The 21,100-nt window shown below is 44.4% G+C and overlaps 1 protein-coding gene and 1 pseudogene across 1 annotated transcript in view; both read left to right on the top strand.

Annotated features, from left to right (window-relative positions):
* Window positions 1–21,100, top strand: part of LOC126484545 (NGFI-A-binding protein homolog) — a 427,936-nt gene that overhangs the window by 143,129 nt on the left and 263,707 nt on the right. The gene's annotated exons all lie outside the window — the stretch shown is intronic.
* Window positions 6,473–6,590, top strand: LOC126420952 (5S ribosomal RNA; annotated as a pseudogene).

Raw genomic sequence — 21,100 nt, 5'->3', positions numbered from 1 at the left:
CCTGACCCGAGCTTGCGCTCCGTCTCTAATGACCACGTTGTCGACGGGACGTTAAACACTAACCTCCTCCTCCTCCATAAGCCTGACATGTTTAACATTATTGTACCATTACTTTATTTACTCAACCTTAGCCACGTTATTATATGGTATCTGCAGGGAATTAGATGACAGTTATCATGTTTATTAAAATTTATGAGCGGTAGTGCAGTTCCTACGTGCGATGTCAGTCTTCTTTTAATATAGTATATGGTTTGATAGTTTCTCCATCTTCGAAAACAACCAATTGGTGGTCTGCACGTTCACGGGTAATAGTTATAGATAGGCTCTGCGGGGCTAAACATCTCTGAAAACTCGCAAAGGGAATGTTGCAGCATTCTAAAACTGCCTATTCTGTAGCCAGAAGGTTAAAAAGAATCGACTTAAAATTTTCTTCCAGTTGTATTTATTGCTGTAAAAATATTATATGCCATCCATCTCTAAGCTAATTCGCGCCATCAGACACCTTTATTTGCTTAAATCGAAAGAAGGAAGAAGAATAAAAATAATTCTGTATTGAAAAACTGCAGAGGAATTATATGAAGGGCTAAGGACAATAAACAATGTAAAAATCTCAAGTGAAAAGATTGGGGTTTTGTGACGGATGATGAGCTCTTCTGTGGGAAATCTTTCTTTATACACATAAAAATTTCAATCTTATTTTCCTGTTTAAAATCGATTGTTTTCGCATTTATGTAGTGTAGAGTCCCTCACAAGTCCATTGCCACATTGGTGGGGAAAGAAAGTGGATACGCAGTAAATAAGTACGTGATTGAACTGCAAAAGGGCACGGAGAAAAGGAATAATACAGAGAGGACGAAATCGTACGAAATAAAACTGCAACAAATTAATGTCTACATCTTTCGGGATGTTGAAGTAAGAAGCAAAGGAAAGGAGAGTACTTCTTCAGATACAACGACAACGCTCAGAGATGAGCCACAAAAAGCAGTCGCCGAATAAGTATTTCAACCGCGGCTGGCGTCCCTGACCGTTAGTAATACTGCTATGGGGATGCCTTCGGCAGCACAAAAACTGCCTGTATAAATTTCAGTGTGTTGTTACCGGAGAAAATAAGACACTGAAAAGCCGTTGCTAGCCGTTATGTGTGTGTAGTCGTTATTTCGAGGTAAACGAAGCAAGCCGTGAATGAAAAGAGAGCGTCTAAATACTGTCGCCGCGCGCGTGCAAGACCTCCGGAGAACAAAAAGCGGTCTCTGTTCAAGTGAGCGCGTGGCAGCGACTATACGAAGGCCATGTTGAAAAGAAATTGGTGGGACGAGAAGGGGGCGAGGGGAAGGGGCGACGGAAGGGGGTAAAAACTTTTGTCCGCACTACCCTGCAAATCCGCTGGCGATATTTAAAAAGTGGTAGTGGGGCGCGGAAGCTCGAACGTCCCCTCGTTAGGGTAGGTTAGGGAGGGGAGCCTTTTTCATTGGTCGCGGCGAACAAACCGGCAGAGACCGTCCCCCGCTATTGGCGAATGCGACGGGTGGTGGGTCGGTCGGTCCGAGGGGGCTGCGACCCCTCGGCTAGTGCGAAAAAAATGCAGCCCCCTTCCACGTCCCCCCCCCCCCCCCCCCCCAGGATGACGTGTGCGGCGTTTTTGCCTGCTGGCCACGTCGCGAAGTGCCCGACCCGGAACTCGCGATAGTTTTTTGTTTTCGGCCAGAGGGCGCGCGGGTAATTATGAATACGCGCCGCGTCTGTCCCGTGTTTCCCCTTTCTTTTATTTTTTTTTTTTTTTTTACCTCACTGGCTGCTGCCAGGTAGCGTACGCCGATATGCATATGCTCGGCCGATAATGAGAGGCCGACTGCTTTCCTCCTGCGAGGCGGGACTGTTTTTGCGGACGTCCGCCGTTGTCTTCGGACCTGTCTTCGGCCGGTCCCAGGACGACGCTCGTCCTCTCACGAGTTTTTCTAGCCGTGGCGTGCTTTTGTCCGCGTGGACCGGTGGCTGTGTTTAATTGCTGGCGCGAGAACTGCATCTTCCCACGGGGCAGTGCTCCTCATCGCCACATACTACGCCAGAGGCGTCCTTTTCTTTCGACGAGTTCCGTTTGTACCTGCCTTTGTCTGTCGTGGATAACATTCTCTGTATATGCTGCACGTACACCTGACTTGGAAAAAAAATCCTCTCCCCACATCCGTCTTTCACACTGGATAAGAGCCGTTTGTAGCCGAGGGCGATGAAGAATTCTCAAGACTTGACGTACTACTATAGCGAATACTATAACTTTTCGTAGGGACGGTTTGTTGACCAATAGGGTGGAATAGCATTTCAAAATTAAACAATGTCTGTGGTTACATAAATGGAGCGCAATGAAAAAGTAACGGGAATTTTTGGTTTGCTTAAAGAATTTTTATTTATTTATGAACATCAACTTTGTCCCCTTAAAAGTAGTCCCCCTCAGATATAGTACACTTGTGCCAACGCTTTTTTGCAATCATTTAGGCACTTCTGGAACTCGTTTTTCGTTATGGTGTTCATTACTGAAGCGACTCTGTTTTTATCTCATCAGTGGTTACAAAACAACGTTCTTTCGTGGTTCTCTTCAGCCTCGGGGATAGAAAGAAGTCGTAGGGCGCCATGGCTGGCGAATACGGTGGCTGAGGCAGCGTAACTGTTTATGTTTTTTGCCAAGAAATCACAAACAGGGATTGGGGTGCGAGTGGGAGCATTATCGTAATGCAGTTACCACGAATGGTTTTGCCACAATTCTGGTCGTTTTCTTTGGATTGCTTGACGCAGACGGCGCATAGTATTCCTTATTGACAGTAGGAGAGGAACTCATGATGCATTAGTCCATTGTAATCGTAGAAAACAGTGAGAAGAACCTTCACATGTGATCGAATTTATCGAATTTTTTTAGGTCATGGCTCTTCAGGCAATTTCCATTGGAACGTTTGGGCCTTGGTTTCGACGTCATATGCATATAACCATTTTTCGTCACCCGTTGTAACCTTCTGTAGAAGTTACCGATCATTGACGACTTCATTCAGCTATTTCTTGATGCAATAATTTACCAACAGCCGTATGTGTTGCAGAAATTTATTTTATGAACTTCTTATGTTCTACCAGTTTCGGCATTACATTGATGCCATCTTCAGGCCCCGACACTTCACAGTCGTAAAATCGCTATACACGGAAGGAGCCATATAATTGGATCCGTCAATCAAATCGTTATGCAACAGCTCTTGGTGGCCAGGCGACACAGACTGAGACGCCTCAGTCTGTGTCGCCTGGACACCAAGAGCTGTTGAATAACGATAACCGTACCAATCAGATACCGATGTTAAAACAAATTCCGGCTACCTCGCTTGATCCGAAAGCATGTTAGTGACATCTTAAGCCTGGACCATTGCCCTCATCTATGAGAGGTTTTCCGGCCGGCGTAGGAACATATGGGATGTATTTTATGCCTTACATGTCATGCATCAGGGAATCACTATGTTAGTCCCTGTTAGTTGATTTGTATGGACATTCTACGCAGCTCAAGATAGGTCTGTTGTCCTGAAACCTGGTTGTGTTTTTCTTTTATTGAAAAACAAAAATTTGTTACGATGTACCGAATGTTATCGACCATGATACAGACGTTTAACTCTCGTTAGCTTCGAAATTCATCAGTGGTGTGTGTTCCATGCCCAGTCTGCGAGCTCTCGGGAACAATATTGGCATTCAGGGAATTCTCCTAAGTTGATAACGTTTAGATTTGACACCGCTTGGTGGCACGAGTACGAATTTCGCTGCTTACTTAATCAAAAGTGTTCTGCTTTGTTCCCACGACTGGACCTCGTTTCAGACGACCCACCAAAAAATCTGGTGTGCTCACGGTATATCGGCGTCAGCGACGAGCAGTTCTAACCATCTGATCGTGGACTCAGTCTGCCATAAACATGCTTTGTTATGTGTTCTACATGTTGTGGAAGCTCCGATAGCTGAATTTTCAATGCTGTGTGTCGTTATGGGTCGCTAACGGAAGCATATGCAAGAAGGCCTCTTCGTCTCCGCATTTCGCTGAGCGCTTCACTGTGCTAGAAATCTCACTCACGGCGGAGCGCCGCTTACTGTTCAGTGCAGACAGATAGCCGTTGAGATCCGAAATGGTAACTTCTCATTCCCAATTAAATGTCCTCGGTGTCACACGCCATCTTGTAATTATTGCATATACATGAAGTTAAAGACATTCCAAGCCCTCCAGGAATTTGAATTAAAGTAGTTACTGTTAGGGTTTATGAACACAATACGTCGAACGGCTATGATTAGTCGTACACATAAAGAATGTCATAATTTACACGAAACTTTATGATTACTTTCATTGCTTCTTAGCTTCTTTTCTCAGGACGGTGTAAGTGCTATGCTTTCAATTTAAACAATTTGAAAGCTTGCATTACTGCATTGTAAGTACTCTTGGAAAAAAATACGAGTATACCTAAGAGGACAGGTAAATTGTATTTTCTCATCTTTATAGCATAAGGTCATAGAAAGCTCATTTGTATTTCATTGCAAGAGTCATTCCGGTTCTGGCAATGCAACAATAGTGTTGAAAGCTCAAGTGAGCGTTGTCGAAGACAGCGTTGTAACAAACCTAAAGCGGCTCTTAGTGACTTCTTTCATAGATCATATTTATTATAAACACAACTAAACATGTTTGCTTAAGCACTTTTTGCACATATACGCACCCATGCACGCACGCTCGCACACACGTACAAGTACACGTACACAGCCGGCCGGTGTGGCCGACCAGTTCTAGGCGCTTCAGTCTGGAACCGCGCGACCGCTACAGTCGCAGGTTCGAATCCTGCCTCGGGTAGGCTAGTTAGGTTTAAGTAGTTCTAAGTTCTAGGGGACTGATAGCCTCAGATGTTAAGTCCCATAGTGCTCAGAGCCATTTGAACCATTTTTTAACACACACACACACACACACACACACACACACAAACGCGCGCGCGCGCTCGCGTGCGCGCTTGCATGTGTCAAAGTTCATGTATAATACAAGAAGAAAACTTAAGTGTAAACATTTGAAATGGGTTTCTAATAGTGGTTCGGCTCGCTATAGTGATTTATTTCGTTGAATAGATTGGACATGAGTATGGGAGTTACAATCTATTGCAAATTGGAGCAATGCGCTGACGAATGCTTTAAACACCGATGACCTAAGAACTCATTGGTGCAGTGAGCTGGATTGTTGACAAGAATTAAGAGCTAAGACCAGAAGGTGTTGTCAGTATTAATGATTAATAAAAACAAATCCAACCAGTATGATATTTTGCAATTATTTGCTAACCCAAGCTACAAACTAATCGGAACAAAATAGCCAAGCCATCTACCTCTAGACTCCACAAGCCACATTACGATGTGAGGCGGAGGGTGTTTGTGGTGGCCACTCTCTGCCCCCTGCTTCGCTCTTCTGCTGACGAATGGCGCGTGGGAACAGTGTCTGTTGGTGAACATCCGATGTTTTCCGTCATGTTCATTTCACAAGACGTATGCGGGAGGAACTTAATTTGTTTGCCAATTCTTCCACAACGTACTCCTCGGAATTTAAATAGTAAACCTTTCCGTTGTGGACAACGACTCTGTTGTAGCATCTGTCACTGGAGTTTGTTGAGCTTCTCCCTAATTCTCTTACGCTGACAAAAACAATCGTTATCACGAAAGAATTTTGCTCTGTGTTGCATCTTGCCTGCATTAATCCAGCCCGATACGTATCCCAGACCGACGAGCAAGACTTAAGAAGCGGTCAGACAAGTGTTTTTAAGGCATTTCTTTTGTAGCTGCATTAAGTTTCCTTAAGATTCTTCCAGCGGTTCCTAGCCTGGAATTTGCTTTTGCTGGACTTCGTTTCACGCGGTCATCCCATTGGATCAGCGATCGTCAAACCGCGGCCCACGGTTTGATGCAACCAGAATCAGTTATTATTCCGGCCCGTGGTTCTCAGCCGTATTTTATAATTTTATAATAACGTGCATTAAATAACCAACAGACGAATCTACAAATGTCGAGCTTCTGCTGTTTCCTTGCCCAGCAACAAAACAAAAATAATGGAGCAGTAATAATTTAAAACGACGTTGGTGGATTCTGCGGTTTACCTCTGCGTACCGGTCAGCTGCTATGGCATATATATTGACACGAAAGTAACATGGATCCGTGAACGCGCATTATAGAGCCAATCATCTTCAAATGCGATACTCATTTGAAGCAAGGAATATGAAATTAAATCAAGGCTGTTGTAATACAATGCTATGAGTAGAAGAAGAGTGACATTCGAAACGTTTGTTAAACATCTGTGATCGTGTCTCACCTTGCATAATGCACGTTATCATTCCTATCACCGCGTAGAAAACCTTTTGCCGTCAAAACAGCTTCCAGTCGTCTCGGAAAGGATAAATACAGGTCCTGTACTGTTTTGGAGGGAATCTTATAATATTCTTGGGGCAACGGCCTTGCCTCAGTGGATACACCGGTTCCCGTCAGATCACTGAAGTTAAGCGCTGTCGGGCGTGGCCGGCACTTGGATGGGTGACCATCCGGGCCGCCATGTGCTGTTGCCATTTTTCGGGGTGCACTCACCCTCGTGATGCCAATTGAGGAGCTACTCGACCGAATAGTAGCGGCTCCGCTCACAGAAAACCATCGTAACGACCGGGAGAGCGGTGTGCTGACCACACGCCCCTCCTTTCCGCATCCTAAGTGAGGATGACACGGTGGTCGGATGGTTCCGATGGGCCACTTGTGGCCTGATGACGGAGTGCTTTTTTATAATATTCTTCCTGCTAAATAGTGGCAAGCTCAGGAAAGGATGTTGGATGTGGATAGCGATCACATGCCCTTCTCTCCAAAGCAGGCCACAAAGGCTCAACACTATTGAGATCTGGCGACTGTGGTGGTCAGGGGATTTGCGCCAGTTCACCCTCGCCATAATAAAACCAGTTCTGGAAGATGCGAGTTTAGTGAACCTGAGCCCTGTCATCTTGGAATAAAGCATCACCATTAGGGAACAAATATTGTAGCATGGAACTGATCAGCCAAAATGGTCACATAATTCTTGGCAGTCACACAACCTTGCGACCTAAGCATGGAACCTTGGAGTACTAAGCTATGGCTGCCCGGTCCTCACCGAAACCCGCTATATTTTATTCTTGGGACGTAAACTCGGCCAGAAGTTGGAAACCGTGTGGAACAAGACTCATTCGACCAAATGACTTTCTCCCTCTGTTGCGTATTCCTGGTCTTATGACTCCGGCACTACGTCTTCCTGTTAGGGACGTTTGCATCACTTATGAGTGGTTTTAGGAGTCCAGATCGCCCTGCAGTTCCATGCTTATGGAGCTCCCTTCTCGTTGCTTTGGTACTGACGTATTCGGGAATGCGACATTCAGTTCTGCAATGACTTTTGCAGCTGTAGTCACCTTATTTTTCGTCGCAATCCCCATCAATGACCGTCTGTCGCAATCATTCAGCACATACTTCCCCACGCGTTGTGGCATAGCGGATGATGTTTTTACGCTTTCCTGTATGCGGTATAAATCTCCGTTATGGTGCCTCTTGAAACAGCAAACACTTCGGGTTAGGAAACCATCCACCGTATGATCATCAACAATTTTCCCTCATTCGAATTTACTTATCTCCGACATAATGCACTCACAACTACACAGAACATTGTTCTGACTACGGCTGACATTTGCAACGTATTGAGGATATTGCGCAGGTGTCATTCGTGATCGAATACAATAGCGCAACCTTCAAGTTTGACTAGCTTCTGTATTTATATTCAAGCATATATTTCTCGCGGTGTTTCCATATTTTTATCTAACACCTGTCAGTGCAGTTAGTGTCATCAATCAATTAAACAGCCGCTCATACAGACAGCACAACAGAAGTTCGTCCGGCAATTACGGTGTCTTATATTGCTTAAGGTGGCAGCAATTTGGAAAAGAGAACAGTCTACATCTACATCTACATTTATACTAAGCAAGCCACCCAACGGTGTGTGGCGGAGGTCACTTTACGTGCCACTGTCATTACCTCCCTTTCCTGTTCCAGTCGCGTATGGTTCGCGGGAAGAACGCCTGCCGGAAAGCCTCCGTGCGCGCTCGAATCTCTCTAATTTTACATTCGTGATCTCCTCGGGAGGTATAAGTAGGGGCAACCTCATCCAGAAATGCACCCTCTCGAAACCTGGACAGCAAGCTACACCGCGATGCAGAGAGCCTGTCTTGCAGAGTCTGCCACTTGAGTTTGCTAAACATCTCCGTAACGCTATCAGGCTTACCAAATAACCCTGTGACGAAACGCGCCGCTCTTCTTTGGATCTTCTCTATCTCCTCTGTCAACCCGACCTGGTACGGATCCCACACTGATGAGCAATACTCAAGTATAGGTCGAACGAGTGTTTTGTAAGCCACCTCCTTTGTTGATGGACTACATTTTCTAAGGACTCTCCCAATCAATCTCAACCTGGCACCCGCCTTACCAACAATTAATTTTATATGATCATTCCACTTCAAATCGTTCCGTACGCATACTCACAGATATTTTACAGAAGTAACTGCTGCCAGTGTTTGTTCCGCTATCATATAATCATACAATAAAGGATCCTTCTTTCTATGTAGTCGACACGAAGTGTTTCGTTCCGGATGAGGCCGACTTTTAACGATCAGTTCTTCATGGCCGGCGACCTTACTATAGTTAGTCTACTGAGAACTCATACCATACTAATTTATGTGGTTACCAGTTAATAGTAAGATCCGTACATATGCGGCCCCAGGTGTCGCTCTACAATGTCAGTATTGGCCCTTGGACAAAAAAGTTTGACGATTATTGCTCTGGGTGGCTACTCCTAGGTGTGTTACAGTAATTACTGCTTACAGCAATTTATCCCCAATACTGTATCTGTACAGTATTTTCTCTGTTACTTTTTTTTCCAACTTTGTGTTATAAAATTGATCGATAAATTGCAGTAATAAGACAATGACCCCTTACGCCTTAGGCCATGGGTTCGAATGTCTGTTCCCTCAGTCTGGGTTACTACTGCATTTTCCTGAATCATGTCAGAAGAATACCGTGACGGTACGCCTCTCTCTTCAACGTGTAACTGAACTCTTGTCCTGCTCCTAGAGACCAGAAAATAGTTTCAAGTGACGTTGAACTCCAAATTTCCTTCCTTTATTTTTAATGAACTACGAAGGACTACTGTTAGGTGATATATGCCGGGTGATCAAAAAGTCAGTATAAATTTGAAAACTGAGTAAATCACGGAATACTGTAGATAGAGAGGTACAAATTGACACACATGCTTGGAATGACATGGGGTTTTATTAGAACCAAAAAAATACAAACGTTCAAAAAATGTCCGACAGATGGTGCTTCATCTGATCAGAATAGCAATAATCAGCATAACAACGTAAGACAAAGCAAAGATGATGTTCTTTACAGGAAATGCTCAATATGTCCACCATCATTCCTCAACAATAGCTGTAGTCGATGAATAATGTTGTGAACAGCACTCTAAAGCATGTCCGGAGTTATGGTGAGGCATTGGCGTCGGATGTCGTCTTTCAGCATCCCTAGAGATGTCGGCGATCACGATACACTTGCGACTTCAGGTAACCCCAAAGCCAATAATCGCACGGACTGAGGTCTGGGGACGTGGGATGCCAAGCATGACGAAAGTGGTGGCTGAGCACACGATCATCACCAAACGACGCGCGCAAGAGATATTTCACGCGTCTAGCAATATGGGGTGTTTTTTTTCTTGGTTCTAATAAAACGCCATGTCATTCCAAGAATGTGTGTCAAAAAAATGGCTCTGAGCACTATGGGACTTAACTTCTGAGGTCATCAGTCCCCTAGAACTTAGAACTACTTAAACCTAACTAACCTAAGGACATCACACACATCCATGCCCGAGGCAGGATTCTAACCTGCGACCGTAGCGGTCGCGCAGTTCCAGACTGTAGCGCCTAGAACCGCTCGGCCACCCCGGCCGGCGCATGTGTGTCAGTTTTTACCTCTCTTATCTACATTATTCCGTGGTTTATTAAGTTTTCAAATTTATACTGACTTTTTGATCACCCGGTACTTCCAGGTAATCTGTTATTAGCATCCAAAAGAGAATTTCGCATGCGTTCCTTTGGTTACTAGATTATTATTTTGATTCGTAACATTTGCGTTTGCAACAAGAAGGGTCTGTCCTAACTCCTGTGTCATATAAGCCACTGATACTACGGCATCTATAACTACACCTCGTGCCTTACTGATAACACAAAGAAAAGGACGCATTAATAACGGACAAAGCACAAGACAGAAAGAAAGTATTTCCCTCGCTCTGCATCTGATCCGTTGCGTAAACTTCGTGTACGAAGATTTTGGTCGCCAACATTCATTCTTCCCACGTACCGTTTGCGCATGGAACGAGGAAGAGAGGAACAGATAGTGTATCAGAAGTACCCACCGCCACACACCGTAAGGTGGTATGCGGGGTACCGTTGTAGAAAATAAATTTTTCCGCCGGCAAAAGCTCCGAAACTCCGGCCGCACCCCAGTCAAGAGTTTTGGGATGCGACGAGATTGGTGAAGCGACCGTGATGAGGTGCTGCGGTATGCAGAGAGGCGTCCTTGAGGGTCCGGCGGGCCTCACGGGGCGGTCGGGACGGCCTCCAGATTCCGTGCGCTATGCCGCCGCCGCCGCCGCCGCCTCCGGCGTTCCCATAAGCAACCGGTCGGTCGGCCCGCCACCGCCACCCGCCACCGCCACCGCTGCGGCGCCTGTCTGCCGTCTGGGCGCGTTTTTAGCGCCGCCTCTCCGCGCCACGCCGCTCTGGCCGGCCGCTTTTTGCGGTCATCACCTGCGCACAGCGAGCCGCCGCTCACCGTAATATGGCGCTGGCACTGGTGCTCTCCAGATTGCGCGCTGCGCCTCTCTAGGTCCCCACCCTGTCGCTGCGCCACTTTCCCCGTCCTGTTTCGATACTGATCCTATTCATTTTCGAGTACGACGTGCTAGGCAAACTATTCGAATTTTCATAAATTAGGGGGAAAACTGAGTTGAAACGTCCTGGCAGATTAAAACTGTGTGCCGGACCGAGACTCGAACTCGGGACCTTTGCCTCTCGCGGGCAAGTGCTCTACCATCTGAGCTACCCAAGCACGATTCGCGCCTCCTCCTCACAGCTTTACTTCTGCCAGTACCTCGCCTCCTACCTTCCAAACTTTACAGAAGCTCTCCTGCGAACCTTGCTGAACTAGCACTCCTGAAAGAAAGGATATAGCGGAGACATGGCTTAGCCACAGCTGTGAGGACGGGGCGTGAGTCGTGCTTGGGTAGCTCAGTTGGTAGAGCACTTGCCCGCGAAAGGCAAAGGTCCCGAGTTCGACTCTCGGTCCGGCACACCGTTTCAATCTGCCAGGAAGTTTCATACCAGCGCACACTCCGCTGCAGGGTGAAAATCTAATTCTAAAAACTGAGTTGAACTGAACCTACTGATACCGGATTTTGTCTTCGTCCCGCAACGTGAATACGATGTGGCATGTGATGTCATATGTGCGAAAACAGGAATAGAACAGACCACTGACAATATATTTGTTTTGTGTTTTTGGAATGCATGATGTCTCACTGAACTGTAGCGTCGCCCGATGTCTAGATTAGATTGAAACATGACAGTCTCGCTGTGAATGAGCCAAGTGGTATCGAATGCTTCAGTTAATCCAAAAATTATAATAACTTTGCAACATCCGTATTGATTTCTGTTTTATATGTGACTAGGTCATGGTGTAAGGAATGTTTCGTGCCTGATGTTTCGTCTTCTAATGCTTGAGACATGATCAGAGACTATAGAGGCGTAACTGGTTGATTTTTAAACTTAAATAAACATACCAAGCCGAGTTGTTTGCACGCAACCGCGTAAAGGTTGGATGTTACATCATGGACCTTGTACTGCGGAAGTGTTTGCGTTGTTTGCTTTATATAGAACTGACATGGTCCACAACATGTGTAATTGCAAGCCTTCTTCTTTCCTATTGCAGTCTTTTATCAAAAATATCTATTCCCTTTCTGTTCATGCTCTGAGAATTTGTTACCAGTAACTTCGATCAACACTCGACTACTACGGCAGTGCTCTATGGGAATACCTGGAGGGCTGGATTGGGTTGTTTTGGGGGAGGAGACCAGACAACGAGGTCATCGGTCTCATCGGATTAGGGAAGGACGGGGACTGAAGTCGGCTGTGCCCTTTCAAAGGAACCATCCCGGAATTTGCCTGGAGCGATTTAGGGAAATCACGGAAAACCTAAATCAGAATGGACTGACGCGGGATTGAACCATCGTCCTCCCGAATGCGAGTCCAGTGTGGAATCCCTGGAGGGAAGAAGGCCTTAAGGAAGTTTAGAGAACTGGCGTTTGAGACTGACTGAAGGACGACCCCAACAGCAGTTGTACGGAATCGACAGTCTTCAAAGGGGGATAGAAGATGAATATCAACAAAAGCAAAACAAGGATAATGGAATGTAGGCGAATTAAATCATGCGATGCTGAGGGAACTGGATTAGGAAACGAGATACTTAGAGCAGTAGACGATTTTTACTGTTTGGGCAGGAAAATAACAGATGGTGGCCGAAACAGGGACGATGTAACATGTATACTGGCAATGGTGAGAAAAGCGTTTTTTATTAAGAGAAACTTGTTAATATCGAACACAGGTTTAAGTGTTAGGAAGTGTTTTCTGAAGGTATTGGTCTGAAGTGCAGCCATGTAGGAAAGTGAAACATGGACGATAAACAGTTTAGACAGCTCGCCCTATTTGCCCAAGAAATTCACAGTGCCGTAGACACTGGCGAGCAGATTGATGCCGTATTCCTGGACTTCAGGAAGGCATTTGATACGGTTCCGCACTTACGTTTAGTGAAAAAAATACGAGCTTACGGAATATCGGACCAGGTTTGTGATTGGATTCAGGATTTCCTAGAAGAAAGAACACAACATGTCATTCTTAACGGTTCAAAATCTGCAGATGTAGAGGTAATTTCGGGAGTACCGCAGGGAAGCGTGATAGGACCTTTATTGTTTACAATATACATAAATGACTTAGTTGACAACATCGGTAGCTCCGTGAGGCTATTTGCAGATGACACGGTTGTCTACAAGAAAGTAGCAACATCAGAAGACTCGTACGTACTCCAGGAGGACCTGCAGAGGATTAATGCATGGTGCGACAGCTGGCAGCTTTCCCTAAACGTAGATAAATGTAATATAATGCGCATACATAGGGGCAGAAATCCATTCCAGTACGATTATGCCATAGGTGGTAAATCATTGGAAGCGGTAACGACCGTAAAATACTTAGGAGTTACTATCCGGAGCGATCTGAAGTGGAATGATCACATAAAACAAATAGTGGGAAAAGCAGGCGCCAGGTTGAGATTCATAGGAAGAATTCTAAGAAAGTGTGACTCATCGACGAAAGAAGTAGCTTACAAAACGTTTGTTCGTCCGATTCTTGAGTATTGCTCATCAGTATGGGACCCTTACCAGGTTGGATTAATAGAAGAGATAGACATGATCCAGCGAAAAGCAGCGCGATTCGTCATGGGGACATTTAGTCAGCGCGAGAGCGTTACGGAGATGCTGAACAAGCTCCAGTGGCGGACACTTCAAGAAAGGCGTTACGCAATACGGAGAGGTTTATTATCGAAATTACGAGAGAGCACATTCCGGGAAGAGATGGGCAACATATTACTACCGCCCACATATATCTCGCGTAATGATCACAACGAAAAGATCCGAGAAATTAGAGCAAATACGGAGACTTACAAGCAGTCGTTCTTCCCACGCACAATTCGTGAATGGAACAGGGAAGGGGGGATCAGATAGTGGCACAATAAGTACCCTCCGCCACACACCGTAAGGTGGCTCGCGGAGTATAGATGTAGATGTAGATGTAGATGTAGAAAAGAATAGAAAATTTTAAACGTGGTGCTACAGAAGAATGCTGTGGGAGTTTGGATGGACAGACCATGTAACCAATCAAGAGAATGGAGAGAAAAGAAATTTGTGGCATAACTTCATTAAAAGAAGGGATTGGTTGATAGGGCAAATTCTGAGACATCAAGGGATCGCCAGTTTAGTATTGAGGGAAGCGTGGGGAGCAAAAATCGTAGAGGCAAACCAGGAGCAGCAGATTCAAAAACTTGTAGGTTGCAGTAACTAATCAGAGATCATTCAGAGATGAAGAAGCTTGCACAGAATAGAGTAGCAATCTTCGGATTGAAGACCAAAACAATGCAAGGACGACAAAGAAGAGATAAGCGAAATCAGGAAGCGTATAGATAACTGTTTTCTCCTCGCTTCATTTGCGAGTTGACCAGGAAACGGAATAAGTAGCAGTAGTAGAAGGCACTCTCTACCGTGCACCGTATGGAGGCTTGCCTAGTATGTATGTAGATGCGGGTATGTCCAGCAGTAAGAGACAAAAAATTAGGCACGGAAACATGTGTTAGACGCCTATCTGTTGCCAATAAAACAGAAATCTTTAAGGATATAAAAACCGGCCGTGAAAGCCTGCATTCTAGAGCTTTTGGTTACGTAAATAAACAGATTACTGGGAATCAATATTACTGAGCAGACAGTGGGTCTTCTATACTGTTTGTCGACTGGGAAGTGTTGAAAAAACTTGGTACCATTTGGAAACAATTACTTAATAATTAGGTACGGCACCGTGCAAGATGCAGAATAATCAGTGTGATCATACGACTAAACTAGTAAGCCGTGCTTGACCCAGAGGCTTGCACAGTAGGTACGTCGGGAATTAAAACTGAGCTCCAGTAGAGTAGTGCCACTCCAACAGGCGCCCTTACACAGCGTAGCCAAAATTAAACTGAAGATGTTTATGTGTATGACTTGAATTAAGTTATGCTACATGTTACATACTTCTTACTAAAGATTCTCGAACGGGCCACCGTTTACGTCGATACAGCGATTGAACGATATATCGAATTTGAAGAAACGCATGAAAGATCTGTTTGAAGGATGGCGGCAATAGTATTCATAGTATTAATCGTGTCGCTCTTCTAATGTGTGGGGATGACCTGAGTACACTTGACCCTGAAACGTTCCCAGTAAACACCGCAATAAAGGGAGAGAGCAGCGTTGTCTTGGATACCAGGACATTTGTGTGTGTTTACTTCTTTCAACTGAGCGAATATTTCACTAACATCGTGCCAAAGATGTATGGGCAGTGTGTGCTGTCGGCTCCTCTCGCTGAAACACAGAATGTCCCAATTACACTGAAGATCCGAAAAACTGGTACACCTGCCTAACATAATGTAGCGCCCCTGCGAGCACGTAGAAGTGCCGCAACACCACGTCGCATGGACTCAACTAATGTCTGAAGTAGTGCTGGAGGGAATGGACACCATGAATCATGCAAGTCTGTCCATAAATCCGTAAGAGTACGACGGGGTGGAGATCTCTTCTGAGCAGCACGTTGCAAGGCATGCCAGATAATCTCAATAACGTCTGGAGAGTTTGGTGGCCAGCAGAAGTGTTTAAACTCAGAAGAGTGTTCCTGGAGACACTCTGTAGGACTTCTGGAAGTGTGGGGTGTCACATTGTCCTGTTCGAATTGTCTTAATCTGTCGGAATGCACAATTGACATGAACGGATGCAGGTGATCAGACAGGATGCTTACGTACGTGTCGCCCGTCAGAGTCGTATACAGACGTATCAGGGGTCCCACATCAATCCAAGTGCACACGCCCCACACGATTACAGAGCCTCCACCAGCTTGAACAGTCCCCTGCTTACATGCAAGGTCCATGGATTCATGGTGTTGTATCCATACCCGTACACTTCCATCCACTCGATACAATTTGAAGCGAGATTCGTCCTACCAGGCAACATGTTTCCAGTCATCAACAAACCAATGTCGGTGTTGACGGTCCCAGGCGAGGCGTAAAGTTTTGTATCGTGCAGTCATCAAGGGTAGACGAGTGGGCCTTCGGTTCCGGAAGCTCATATCGATGATGTTTCGTTGAATGGTTCGCACTCTGACACTTGAAATCTGCAGGAATTTGCGAAGGGGTTGCACTTCTTTCACGATGAAAGATGTCTTTGGTCCCCTTCTTGCAGGATCTTTTTCTGGCCGCAGCTATGTGGGAGATTTGATGTTTTAGCGGATTCTTACATTCTTGAAATGGTCGTACGGGAAAATTCCCGGTTCATCGCTACCTCGGAGATGCGGTGTCCAATCGCTCGTGAGGCGACAATTACACCACGTTCAAACTCACTTAAATCTTGATAACCAGCCATTGTAGCAGCAGTAACCGATCTCAAAACTGCGCCAGACACGGGTTGTCTTATGTAGGCGTTACCGACCGCAGCCCCATATTCTGCCTTTTTACATATCTGTTTTTTTGAATATGCATGCTTATACCAGTTTCTTTGGTGCGTCGGTGTGTTCCTAATCTGTTTCACTTACGTTGTCGTAAAATTTTAATTTTGGCCGCACTGTCTGTTTATTCCGTGTATCATGGCATACGAAATATTAATCATGTTCTGCTGTACCCAGATATGTGTTTGATTCTTAATTACATACTATTAACGGTAAATGCTCGTCCTTTCTGTGGCAGTTCTGCTGAATGAATAATGTCAGTAAGAAAGAAAACAGAAACCGAAAACTTAGGAAGTACTCTAAATTAACAATTCAAATGAAATACATCTGGCATCTGCAGGGTGCTGAGACAAATGCTTTGGTGATTTCTGCAGAAGCAGGAGTTTCGAGAAACTTCCAGAAAACACGAAGACATTACGATAGCACAAATAAAAGAGTTTTCATCGTGAGTGATAGTGTTTAATTATCCAGTCCCAGACTTCATAATACAACCACAAGAGAGTCTTTAACCAAGGAAGGAGGAAGCCAATGTATTACATATTTGTAACATAAATTTAAAAATGTTTAAGAAAAGTATGCGTACCTGTTGGTGACTTATGTTTTTCCCCGGATTTTATCTGTCCTTACAATTGCGGACAGGTACATTTAACCATTGATAAAGCTTTGCGACAGTGAAGATGTATGCTCCAGGCAGTAAGTTGCGCAATGTGGTGACACATCGCGTAGAATAGGAATGCAAGCAGCTTAAGGGGTTAAAAAAAGCTGGTAGAAGCACATATTGGCTGTGCGGATAGCCATCAGCTATATGCATCGCTGCTTAATGGACGGCTCCAGCAAGGGCTATAAGGTTCCGTAAATTAAACTGGAGCGTAACGCCGCGAGCATGTCTTCAACTTATGCCCGACGCAATACTCGACGAATACCCGAGCATATGTTTATTGTTCGTATACAGAAGCAGGCTGAAATAAGCTGTATTCTTTAGACCAAGCGATGTACGTTAGCGGTGCACGCTTTGGATGCACTTTCTGGAGACCAGCCATCAAAATTTAGATTTTTCAAGGACTTTCCGAATTCATTGCAGTAAAATCGCGAGATTGTCCTCATTTCATTTCCAAGCTTCTGCTCTGTGCTTAATGACCTTGTCATCGACAAGACGTTTTCCTCTTCTTTGTTGTAGAGTGAAACCGGATAACAGTAGCACTGAGATCATCATTGTTACCTCCGTCAGTGTGTATAATTTCAGATGCTACAAGCCAAATTAAGACTTCTCTGTTGCTGGCATCCCGTGCTTTATCTTCTATTGACGTCAGTACCTGCGTCTGTAATCTAACACTTCTTCGACTGCTTTTTGAAGTCAAAAGAATTACACAGTTTCTCTCGTATCTAACATATTCAGAAAGACAAAGGGTACATGCAGTTAACAGACAGAACGTGTGGCATAACAACGTCGAATATGTGTCATTACTTCCGCGCCCGCCGCCGAACCAATATGAGAGCTCTGCCGAGAAAGTGTTCTTTAATGATTTGATGATCAATGTTAACCATGTGTTGACAGAATTGTTGAACAATAACGACAAAAATTATGTGCTTTATTTTGCTGTACTTACGCGTCACAATAAACATACCTTGATAAAAGATACATGTTAAGTCATGTTTACGAAATATAAGCTGTAGTGTTACTTACTTCTTACAGTAGGAATTTAAGGATGCAGATGAATTAATCGTTGGCTTCTGAGTAATTACAGAAATACTTTCCTAACATGTGAAAAACATAGCAATGTAATACTTTTAATCGCCTAGTACTTATTGTCTGTAGATGTTCAGAAAACAGTTCCTTTTCTTCTCGAAGCACAATCATTACACTTCTTGCAGACAGTTGATGGACCTTTGCAGTTCGGCATTTTGCATCTGCGCCTCTTCTCAGACACTATTGGCCAGGTCTAACGTTGTCCTGACGAATAACTTCGCTCTGAATCTTAGAGAAAATTTTGGATATGGAAAACTGCTAGTACAGAAACCGTTCTAAAGAACGTAGCAGTACACACGCAGAGATAAAAGCTAATATCTTACCATCTTGATAACTGCTACATGTTGGTACCTTGTCAGTCATCTTTATTAGAGAAGACACTCGGGCGACCATCATCATTATCTCCATCATCTAAGCATGCCACTCGAGCAATTACATTCCTCTTCTGCCCTTAAAAATTATGCAAAATTGATTTGCTACAAAAACAACAGTTATTCTGCGTATACCTAAGTTGACAAATCTGGAGCGTGAAAAAATACGGTCACAAAATTTTTGAATAATGTTTACCATAATAAATTTTTTTATCCAGATAAATCTCAAAATTATTATTTACATGATATAATGTTTTTAAAAGTTTATAACATACCCTTTGTTGAATCAATAATCCATACATATTATATATATATATATATATATATATATATATATATATATATATATATATATATATGTGTGTGTGTGTGTGTGTGTGTGTGTGTGTGTGCGTGTGTATGTGAGTGTGTGACGCATCTCCTCGTAAACCACTGGACCGATTTCAACCAAACTTGGTTCACATCGCTTACTGTCGGGTAATTTAAGTTTATTACTTCTGCGCTACTAACTCTATTTGCAATGAAGTTCGCAGGTAGTATCGACATACGCTACTAAATGCACCCACAAAATTGTACCATGGTACCACACATAGTTCAGGAGAAATGACGACATGAACTGTGAGACACATGAAAAACTGCTGCATGGTGAATGACGTTTAAATTTATTACTTCTTTGCTGCTAAATCTATCCGCAAAAAAATGTGCAGGTAGAGTTCACATATGCTGCTGAATGTACCTAAAAAATTATAACATTATATGACACACAGATTATAAGGTATGACGTCATAAAGACTGAGATGCGTGAAGAAGTGCGGCATCATGCACCACATTTAAATTTATTACTTCTTTGCTACTAGCTCTAGTCGCAGAATATTTCGCAGATAGTATGCACATATGCTGCTGAATGTACCTACAGAAAACCATCACTGTACGACACATAGTTCAAGAGATATTAAATGCGCGAAAAAATGCCGCATCATGCATGACGTTTTAATACATCTTTTCTTTACTATTAAGACACTCCTACAGTCAGGTCAACTTAAGGAAATCCGTGACACCTGCCAGCGCTTTTGACAACCTTCAACTGCAGTCGAAAACTGTAGCCAACTCCAGACGTATGAAAAGGCGTTCCCATAGATACGTTTACAAAATCGCGTTGTAGATACGCGAAGCAGACGTAATTATACATTTCTACATCACGCATGTTTCTTCTAATGACTGTTCCATAATTTCAAAGACATTTTCACGAATACATGGAAACGAAATTTTTTCGATGTTACACTGCAAACTCAGTTATTTTTTGTTTCTGTTTCTAATAGAAAATTGGCAAAACGAATACTTAGGCAATGACGGGTTTGTCAGCTATTAATAAATAAAAACAGCTAAAACAAATGCTTGAACGCCATAGAGAACTATCTAGGTGGAACTGCTCAAATGGTTCAATAAGTTGTCACAGCGCGGCGCCACGACCTACATTTGTGATCTGAAGCGCTAAGATATCTTCTACGCGTGGCAGCTGCGAGAAAGTGCTTTTCGCTACACACATGCAGCAGTGTATTGGGATCGTTAGAATTCTGCTGAGATTGTTCATAGAGGGTTCACCCTGTCTCTCTTTCTCAGTCGGGCAGTCGAACAGTGGTGTCATTGCGTGAATGCTAGAAACGACTTTCAGTTAATTGCTGAGACGTTCATATTGTATCAAGGTGGGTGTAAACAAAAATTAAAGCGACGGCAACGGAAGAGAGGGGCGGAACGTGGAAGGTTGAATGCAATTTAGACACAAAGACACTGGTTGACACATTCGTGTGTCATGTAGTGGGAGCAGGACATTTTGATGCTTTTAGAGACACAAACAAGTTTATAACCGAAGTGTCCGTATGGTAGGCGTTTGGTGTGGTAAGAACATCGGTGTGCCGAGTACGGGGCGAGGTGGCACTGAGCCAGCGGCAGCCAGACGGCTCTTTTCTTAGGAGGCCAGGGGCTGCGCTGCCGGGCTGCCACTGTACGACCCCGCCCGGCGTAGCCACATTGTCCGGGCGCGCAACTTCTTGCTCGGCGCGCAATGCCAGCTGGAATTTCAGTGCGGAGATGTATTGTCTGTCATTTCTGCTGCTCTGCGTGTCCCGAATACTGGACACCAGGCCGCGGCCGACACGCCGCACTCCCTTCTGTCCGGGGCTGCAGCACAGGCGACCGCCACTGCAGTCAGACCCATCTCGCTTACACTTCTTGTCCGAGACCGTTCCATCTAAATTCCCAAATGTAAGGCAAAAAATGGCAGAGCTGTTATGCTGCAAGTGAGTCGGGAGCCACTGGGATAACTTGAACGTTGTCGTACCTCCGACAGCGTTTTTTCACTGGGGGAAGATCTACAGTTTGAAACTGAATTGCGGCAGTGACACAAAGTTTTTAGCAGAATATTCGTTTGTGTAAATCAAATTTGACAAACCATCAATCTCATAGGACTGACTGGTTTTTTCACTAAATCTTAACACACACGTAGTAGACAAAAGTCCTGTGATATAGTCTGTCTGTAAACTCAAGAGCGAGCAGCGCGT

The sequence above is a fragment of the Schistocerca serialis genome, chromosome 1 (genome assembly GCF_023864345.2).
Source record: "Schistocerca serialis cubense isolate TAMUIC-IGC-003099 chromosome 1, iqSchSeri2.2, whole genome shotgun sequence".
Taxonomy (NCBI): domain Eukaryota; kingdom Metazoa; phylum Arthropoda; class Insecta; order Orthoptera; family Acrididae; genus Schistocerca; species Schistocerca serialis.
The sequence above is the reverse complement of the archived record's forward strand: the minus strand, read 5'-3'. Positions and strand labels throughout refer to the sequence as shown.